Source organism: Armigeres subalbatus, chromosome 2 (genome assembly GCF_024139115.2).
Source record: "Armigeres subalbatus isolate Guangzhou_Male chromosome 2, GZ_Asu_2, whole genome shotgun sequence".
Lineage (NCBI taxonomy): Eukaryota > Metazoa > Arthropoda > Insecta > Diptera > Culicidae > Armigeres > Armigeres subalbatus.
In genome coordinates this window covers 455,578,088-455,588,621 of record NC_085140.1, presented here as the reverse complement: position 1 = coordinate 455,588,621, position 10,534 = coordinate 455,578,088, and positions in this window count along the sequence as shown.

Genomic DNA, 10,534 nt, shown 5'->3' with positions numbered 1-10,534 from the left:
TCCAAGTACTAACTTGTAAGATGAAAGCTCATTTTTATTGTGTGATAAGCAAATTAAGGCAAAAACACACAAAATGCTGAGCACCACTGGACTATGGGATCGGAAGTTATGGCCGAAACACCATTTTAGCCTTTTATACGAAAAGGCTGTATGTTCGCTCCAAAAACCAAACTTTTACAGAAGGCCTGGAGACCCATAGTGTTACCCAGTCAACACAAAATCGCATATGCTAGCGAATAAGTGTACAAGGTGGAGGCGATATAGGCGCATTCTTCCATTTGACTGCGTGCAAAATGCACGTAGGGGAAGGGGGGGCAATATGCCCTAGCTAAGCAAACACTGCTCTATTGTCTTATTTGTAACGCTATTCATGGGTATTTTTAGATTATGCATCAGTTAAACAAGATAGCTAGTTGATGCCATTCAAAAATTGCCAAAATCTCAATCATATTGATAATATTTACATTTCAAAAAAGTGGTGATATTTTGTTGCCGGAAAAATCATGAGGCAAAACGCCTTTCAGCTGGCGGCTCATAGGGAACAAAGTACCACGCGTCGGCGAATCAGCATTCTAGTATGGATAGTCCGTGGAGACGCAAGTACTTTGTAGGTTATTGCCACTAGGGCGTTTTGCCTCGCCAAAATGTTAGATGTTTCTTCAAAATGTGGAAATTTTCGGTTTTTCCGATGCACTATTTTGAAACTTTCTTCGCCTATCCTACATAATTTTAGATCTAGTTTTGTTAGGGACATATTAATGACGGTAAATATGAGGGAAACCACAAAAGGCGTTTTGCATCGGGGGGGGGCGTTTTGGGGCCTCTTCCCTATATGGCCTCCACTTTGTACACTTATTCGCTATGATATACGATCTTGTGTTTGCTGGGTATATACCAATCGATTCAGCTCGACGAACTGAGATGATGTCTCTGTCTCTCCCACTTCATACGGGAGTTTGGCAGAAAGACGGTCATAAGATTTATATCATAACAAATATTGCCCTCCGCTCGCGTGATGGGAATGACATTTTCGTTTTCTTTTGTGTAGTCGGAGCTTCAGTTCAACTAACATCCAAAAGTGATATCCTTAAAATATATGACTGGGTGAAATAAAACAGGGTTATGTACGTCAAAAAGATTGGAAAAGGAAACAAAAATGTCGAAATTCTTATTAGCATATTGTAGATCAAGCTGAAAACCAAACCGAGGTCCCGCGAAATCGCATTTTCTCGCATTTCCGGATGTTGCAACTGCATCGCGAGTAGTGCGCAACTGTGCCATAGTCGGGCACCACTCGCGACGCAGTTGCGACATCCGGAAATGGGACAAAATATGATTTTCGGTTTTCAACTGGATCTACAATATCTTTGCCATAAATAATCTGATTTTCATAGAACGGCCAAAGAAATTTGTCTTTTTTACTCCTAGTTATCATCTTTATCATCTTTTTTCAAGCACACACATTTTACGAAGGTCGAGAAAGGCACCATCACCGCTAGGTGGATTAATCTGGGTTTTTTCATATTAATCGTTATCAGATACGAATTTTACCAATAAGTTCAGTTTTAATTACAATTCAGTACAGACCGTATATTTTGTGATGAATTTTATAAAGTTTTCTGATTTTGTAATTATTGTTTTCCTCTTATAAAGATGAAGAGACCATATAAAACTTTTGTTTAAGAAACAGCTTCCATAATGAAAAATAAATATTGAAATGAGGAAAATAATAAAACTCCTCGGATTTGTTGAAAATTGTTTTGAAAGTTCCTTACATTTATATTATTTATGGGCAAAAAAACGAAGATGGGAGATATATGTTTAACATTTGTATCGGCCTCACTGGTAGAACTGACAGCCCTGATTTCGTTTTCGGGTTCATTCCTAAATCATTTCAGTTAGTTTGGAAGTCAGCAATTTGGCACCAACATTTCAAAAGGACAAAACTGCTTTTATAGACAGGAGCACCTCACGTCGCCGGTGGACCGGTGGCAATCCAGCGCCATTTAATGAAAGAAGAGGATTCGCTGCTTCCATCTGTAGTGTTAGATTAGGTGAGTGGGCTCAATTTATCTCACGTCACTCTTGTTTACAAAGGCAGATTCGCCCTTTTGAAATGTTGGTTCCGAATTTTCAAATGTACTTATTCTAAGGCCTATTACTGGGATTTCAACAATTCAGGAATCGATGAATTTGTCTGCAAGATATGTGCAATGAACCACACATCAATCTTATCGGTAAACATAAAAATTAAGCCCTAGAGATTCCCAATTTGACACGGTCCGTTAATTTTTAAACACCGCGAATTAATTCCGGTAGAATTCAGCGTGGCCGATGGCTTCACCACATCTCTCCTCTCAACGGCTGGCCTTCATAATCTTATTGTTGAGTACAACTCATCGTCCAAAAAAATAGAGCAAAAAAAAACCTCCACGAAACAAGATATTTCCAACCGTATGCATCGTGAACCGTAATATTTGTTTTCCCCTCGGGGTAAATTCTTTTCACCAAGTTTTCTTCTATTATTCCGATGGATCCTTGGTATGCCGAATGCTGTTCCAACTGGCCCAGAGTAAGATATTAATGACAAACAGTAAAAAATACCGCTAATAATAATATTACGTCCCTAATAGATGCTAATAATAAAAGTTCATTTACGTTCTTTCTTTTTTATTCGGGACGGGGATGAAGATATTTCCTGGGGAGCGTCGAAAGAAAAAAAATGTGATGTTTCATTGTTGTGTTTCCCGGTCATCCCCGAGGACATTTTGCCCTGCGTATCAACTTGGTTGGACTTCAACGAGAGCACCACCAACCGACAAGATGCTGTCTCATCGCCCAAGCCAGCAGCAACAGCCAGCGCTCGGCGGAAGGAAGACATTAGTATTCCACCAGCGGGTGCACTTTTCAACAATTTTGTTCCGCTAAACCGCCCAATGTAATTCGAATTCGATTTTCGTTTCGGTTTGGGGTTTCGGAAAAGTTAAATCATCATTTTTAAAGTATGAAAAATTACGGCGATATGATGGCTCTCGTGCCACAAAGCGGAAATATGCAAATGTTTTGTTTTCCCTGCGAAAGCAATAATTTTCCCCCCTCACGAAATGCGGTCCCGAGGAGTGTCGCACGCGCTTCCTCCCATGGACATATGTTCGAGAGTGTCAACCTCGCGCTAGCAGAAAGTCAACCAGGGTGCGGGCGAGGGTTGAATCGATTCCGTTTGACTGAAGTGGGGTTACATGCTCTTCATTTGAATTTTTATGCCTTTTCTTGTTTGGGAAAAAAGCGCTTTCCACCGTTGCTGCTCAACTGTTCTAGGAATTTTTTTTCCATCACCGTCAGACTGAGATTTGAACGCCCTGTGAAGTGGTAATTGCACGCAATTTAAATATGCAAATTGTGGATCATTGCTCGGCGAGATTCGACCAAAGTCGCAGTCTTTGCGAGTTTGTTTTTATGCGACTTTTATTGTGAGGTTGCTGTTCGCGAAAAAAATGAATCCTTCGAGAGGAGTTTGACGAAATTTGAATATTTACGGCGTGACGTTTGGATTCGTGCCTATTTTTTTATACATCGGGGGAGGAAATTGAGTCAATAATCATTTGTCATTTGATGTCTAATAAACATGAACACTTGTTATACCGTAGGCAAGGAAAATGATGAGCAAGACAAATTGAGCTGGGTTTTGAATGCAGAGGACCTGGTTGTGGGGAAGGCCTCGGTTTAGTAATCATCCATTTGTGGCAGATAAAAACATGCCATGTGTTCAAATGACAAAAAATATGATGCGCAAGCAAATACGTTCAATTATATTGCATTCATATATGATATTTGACGTAGGATATGCAAATTACAATCATATCAAAAATGGAGAATTCCAAAAGGTTGCAACTCAAATGGTTCATTAAATGCTGCTACAATTCATCTCATTCATTTCAACACTGGTAGTGCTCGTTTTTATGTTATGTCGTTTCCTATGTCCATTCATCTGAGTACAGGCCCTATCAAATGATATATTAGTTCACTTGTCAAAAGACGAGCTGTAATCCCATTTAATTCCACCACTTGGTTGTAACCTGTCTTAAGTGTCTGGTAGTCGTGGGATTATAACAAGTGAAGATGTCTTTTGCTTTTTTTTTGGGATTTTAAGGTGAATCGCGTTGGAGTCCAATTTCAAATCTACCTAGCACTTTTGAGGGCACATAACTTGAAAAGTAAACGACAGACAAAAGCAAAAACTAGTTTTTCACCTTTGCTCACTTGCAGCATACACGAAAAAATAGTTTCCAGATTTGCTAACCGCCTAAATATTCACATTTGTGCGTGCAATAACGCGAGGTGAGGGATAGCACGGCCATTGTGGCTGCCATTTTTGGACGCCGCCGTAACTCACCTTAACCACTGAGACCATTAAGTTGATCTATTGTGGTAATGTCTTTTGTTATTTGAGACATGGTTCAAATGAACGGGAATTGGAATTGCGGGAATACATATGCACCTTCCAGATTTAACATGAAGTGAAAATGTTTCGGTTATGGGTACTATTTTGTCGTTCGCCCAAAACTGAACAAAGTGTATGTGATCTTCTTCTTCTTTTTCTTCTTTGGCATTATATCCCCCACTGGAACATTGCTGCTTCGCAACTAAGTGTTTATTCCGCACTTCCACAGTTATTAACTACGAGGTTTCTAAGCCAAGTTACCATTTCGCATCTGTGTATCATGAGGCTAACACGATGATACTTTTACGTTCACGGAGGTCGAGACAATTCCCAAGCCGAAAATTGCCTAAACCGGCATCGGGAATCGAACCCTCAGCATTATCTTGCTTTGTAGTCGCGCATCTTACCGCACGGCTAAGGAGGTTCGTATCTGATATTATGCTGATATTTGTATATAAATAGAAAGCTGAATAAGCATTGTGACTACTTGCGAAACTTGCGATTTATTTTTGTATTTTTTTTTCTGAAATTTTGCATATACAATCTTTGTGATGGAAAAAAAAACATAATTTGCATCCTTGGTTTGCCATTTTGACTCTAGCCTACCTTTTGACAAGGGCCTAAGCAAAAACACTTCGAACACTTTCAAAAAAAAATTACCTTGAAAACACCTTGTCCGATCGTTTTGATGCCTTCGGCAGAATTTTAGGTAATCATTAGGGCTATGTGAAAAAAAATTCATTGCGAAAAAAAATTGTTCAAACATTGAAAATAAATTTTAAAAATCGGTTTCTCAAAAACGAATTTTTCAATATTTTTTATTTTTTGATATGTTGTAGCAGATAATATAAAAAATTTCTAAGTAAGTAAAGAATTTTTTCTCCACCATCTTGTACCATGAAAACGGCCCACCACTACTCCATTACTCCATTGCATTTATCAATAACTGTGGAAGTGTTTAATGAACTCCGAGGCAGCTCTGTCCCAGTGTGGGGATGTAATGCCAATAAGAAGAAGAAGCAAGCAGACACATGAGGAGGTTAACTTAGGTAGTGTGGGGATGCGATCACCCGACCCATTAAAACCAAAACCCTTTCGCCAGTCCGTATCCCCCGGCCCGCAGTTAAGCAATACATCAGGTGAGGACTATTGAGAACGCTAACGCCTATGCTGATGCACTTCGACGTTATAACGCAACATCGACTTCAAGGGTGGTAACCTCACCACCCGTCGATCGCAAGCTATGATAGTAACCTATCGGTCTATATCATAAACTCGCATATGAGACGAGCACCCCAACAACAAATGTCACGCGTGAACCGCAATGACCTCTATATCTACGTGCGGAGGTCCCTGCTGCTCACCCGCGACGTTTTTATTGTTGAGGTGAGCATGGTGTTCACTGCATCACATTAGTTTCTACTGCAGCTGCTGGTTTGTGCAAGACGCCACAAGCGCTGTAGTTTCGACATAATTTGTTGAGACGCTGTGTTCACCGCATTCCATATAACGTTTTACCGACACATCCTCTCAACGAAGTTGTCCGGGTGGTATCCATGCCGCTGACAAGCAGCAAGGCATTGCGTTCAACATCGAATCGCGGGCATGAAAACATCACATGCTCTGCCGATTCTACCTCACCTACACATTCCGGGCACTCTGCAGAATCTACGAACCCGAACCTTTGCAGGATCTTTTTGAAGCAGCCATGTTCAGACAAGACCTATGATAGGTGGATGTTGACCTGACCATACTTCATACTAATCCAATGCGATACCTCCGGAATTAGTCTGTGGGTCCAATGACCTTTGACTGCAGTGCCCCATGTTTAGGCTGACCAGATCATTTCAGTGAAAAAACAGGACAAACGCGCTTGCAAAACGGAACATGTCAAAAAAACCTTGTGATATAATTCAAGAGCTGTGGAAATTTCAAAATTTATCTATTTTTCCGCGTGCGGTAATGGCCGCCAGCTTGCCTGCTGGCCAGTCTCTGATTTGTCGTTTGTGGAGGTCAACTGGTCACCCACCGCTCCGAGCATTCTGACCAATGTTGCATATAAGAAGGTGCTGATTCAGTGAATTCAAGCCTTCTTATTATAAATTCAGTAGAAAACCGAATTATAGCCGCTATCGAAATTGGATTTTTCTCACAATCCATACGTTAAACCTAATTTCGGAAGTAGTGCGCTGTATAGCACATCACCAAATGAAAACAGCGCACCACTTCCGAAATTAGGTTTAACGTATGGATTGTGAGAAAAATCCAACTTTGTTAGCGGCTATAATTCGGTTTTGCACCGAATTGATAATATATACTATATTGATCAAAATGCTCGAATAGTGGGTGAAGTTGACCTCCACAAACGCCAAATCAGAGACTACCCCGCAGGCAAGCTGGCGGCCATTACTGCTCACGGAAAACTAGATGGGCTTAATTTTTATTTTCCGTGCATGAATTTAAAATTATTGTATTAAGTTAGTTGTGAAAAAATACTAAACTACAAATATTTCACTCTTCAAAGAAACGCCGACAAAAACACGAAGAAAAAGAAAATTACGCAACTCTTAATATTAAACAAAAAAATGGGAATTTTGAAGTTTTATTATAATTTACTCTTTGACATGCATTGAGGATTTTATTATTGACCAATATTAAAAACTTTTCCAATTCTGAACAATTGGAAATAACAAACAATAGTCAAAGTACTCTGCCTAAGGCAGGTTTTAGGCATTAGAAGGCTAAGAAAAATACTTTTAAGAAAAAATGCCAATAGAAAAATGCGAAAAGAGCAATAGGGATGGATTATTGATTTCCCGTGCCCAATCCTTTTTTAATGAATATAAGTGAAAAAAAAATCTTAGGATAAGAATAATAAGAATCTCAACATTATGAAAGAACGTTAATAAAATTTAATTTTATTATTGTACTTGAATATAGACTAAATGTCAAATCTCATAATTTCACAGTCCTTTTTGATCAAAATTAATTTGAATGACGCTAAAAGTAGCCTCACACCTCGAGAATCTTGTCCATTGATTTTGTTTGCTCCAAAAAAAAAGTGACTCCATGCAATTTCGTCGCGAAAGATAAAAAAAATCCCGGGCGATTTAAAGTCTGGTTTACAGTTCAGACTCTCGAAAATTTCCACATGGTTTTGTTTTGAATCGGGCCGTATTTCTAATTTTTCATAACGGAATCCCATAAATCTCGTCCATACACATGGGAGCGAAATTTGTAGACAAGCTCCTGGTGTGTAAACTATCCTTAAAGTACGTGAGGACCTTAATCAAGCCTTTCATCCGACCATATTTCCCTGGGTGTGATGAATTGCTTTAAACTTGATTTTGTCCAGATGATTTATGAATTATTTTTTCGTCGTTTTTTGCAGTGGGTGATTTCGGATATCAAAATTATTCAGAAAGACTTTTTTAATTGTTCGAAAATGATGGTAAGCAAATGTGGTAAAGCAGATTTAAAAAAAAAAATAACTACTTCGACAGATTCAAAAAGAATAATCGAAAATTAGGCTAATCTGAAAATTGGAATATCTGTCCCTGTGTTTTATTTTATTGACGTTGATACGTGACCTGATTTTCAAGAAATACTTGCCTACCAAGTTACTAATTCCGTTCAATCCACTGATGAAATTTGCCAAATTTTTATGCCTCCGGAAAGGGCAAAACAAATTTATTGAAATGAAACTGTACGTAAAAATAAAATCTCCCGGAGAAGCACTTGTTGTAATTAACTGTGAAAAACCTTAAGAAAAGTGATCAATGGAAAATATAAAACGGCATAGATAGTATTCTTTTGAAAACAACACTAATAACATAACATCTTCCGCTTTTTTATGGGTTTCGTTCACTTTTTTGTTGAGAGATGACACAAAAAAATACACTTTCTGTGTAGGTATTGAATTTTAGATTGCGGCTCAAAATATTGATTTTGTTTGAATAATATTTTGAAGATCTTTGGCAGAATTGATGAAAAAACGGGACAAATTGAGGATTTTTAGATTATGACGGGACAGCACTAAAAGTTCTAAAAAACGGAACTGTCCCGTTAAAAACGGTACGTATGGTCAGCCTACCCATGCTCTTTGCCATTTGAGCAACGAAGCTGCTCTTTTGACTCTATTTTGTATCTTTTCATATATTTCTCATGTTCTAGCAATCGCTAGAACTGGAAATGGGCTTTCATACCGTTTCCATCTTCTATCCCTTTAACTACTACTTGATTAGTTCTAGCAGGTAACTGTTAGAATTCGAAATGAGCAAAAAAGCTCGTTTCGGCATCCAATTAGAATATACATCACCTTTTCATTTACATCATATTGGCAACCCGTTAACCAAGACAAACCTCTGCCATAAAACCTAACCCCCAGATTCCAATAAAATTCCGCAGGAACTCGTGGCGAGTACAGAGGTGTTCTCGGCTTGCAGTGGGCGAGTGACTGCATCATAAAATTCCCTCTCATCCCCAATGACCGTGAGGACGTGGCCAGCGCCGTTATCGATCATCCAAAAATATTAGAGCTCTCGGACTGTGCACATTGAGGGTGGATAGCAAATCCCATGCTTCCATCCATTGGTTCCCTGTGCAATTGCGATTGTTCTGGTCGATCACGGAGTAGCAACTACGAAATGCACGGTCATCATGCTCATGCTCATGCTTGGTCTGCATGCCGAAGGCTCTTCCGGGGATTTCCCTGGCTTAGGCAATAGCACCAACTTCTGCCGTTTCCAACGATCTGGGAAGTTTCCTTCGTCCAGGCAACGTTGGAAGCAGCTCCCGAACATATCTGGAGCGGTAAAAATCGCGTGCTTAAGTACCAGGTTAGGAATACAGTCCGGCCCTGGTGCCTTATTTAGCTTAAGTTTCTTGCATCGGCGATAAGCTCATCGGTTGTCACTAACGGTACTACGTTCACTGACGCGTACGGTGTGGCGGGCTAGTTCGATTAGTCATGCTTCGGGAACAAACCTTGGAGGTGTGCTGTTGATCTTAGCCATCACTATCCTGTATGCATCCCCCCATGGAGTATTATTGGCATCCTACACATCTATTCAAAGAAGGCTTTCTTACTACATTTGATTTCGTAGTTCAGAGCTCTGCTCGCTGTTTGGAACACCCGGCGTCTTTCTAGCCTGTCCGCTTCCGTTCTAACACGTCGCAACCTTATTTCAGCTCTAAGACAGGTTCTACGAAAATCAGCTATCGTGCTCGTCCACCAGTGCACCGGTTTGCGGTTGCCGGTTGGCATAGTTCTCCTTGGCATTGTCACGTCACATGCTCGTGTTAGGACATCGGATAACTCATTACCACTAATGCCTAGAGTCCGATTTTCCTACCGTAGTGATTCTTCCAGCAGTTCTGGGTCGATGGCGAGGTACGCCATCCTAGATCAGCTTTACTGATCTGCCTCGTGGTTCTGTTGGGGGTATAGCTGGCCATAAAACGTATTTCCTGATGGTCACTAGCAGTATACCCTTCGTGAACCCTCCATTCAGGATCCACCGTCCATCCCGCCCTGCAGAAGGCCACATCGATGCATGAATCGCCATTCGGTCCTCTGAACGTTGACGCTTAGCCCTCGTTCAGCAGGACAACGTTTAGTACCGCTAGAGACTCTAACAGGATATGACCTCTAGCGTTAGTGAACCGAGAGGCCCAATCCACTACCCATGCGTTGAAGTCACCTGATACAACTTATGGTTTAGGACCAGTTAGTCTTGCTACAAGATTATCTAACACCCTAGTATACTGCTCTATGCTCCATCTAGGAGGACAGTAGCAGCTACAAAAGTAAACTCCGTTTACCTTTGTTATGACAAAACCCTCATCATCAGGAGATGAAACTATCTCCTGGATGGGGTACCTCCTGCAAGTCCAGATGGTCACTATTCCGGACTTATCCGCAACCCAACTGCTATGTTTAGCAGAGATGCGGTACGGGTCGGACAGCAAGGCAACATCAGTCTTATTCTCGTGTACCGACTGTTGTTAGCAGTGCTTGTGCTGCCTCGCAGTGGTTGAGATTTAACTGAGCTACTTGCATGACCGAGCCCATCTGGAGGCCGGACAGGTCTT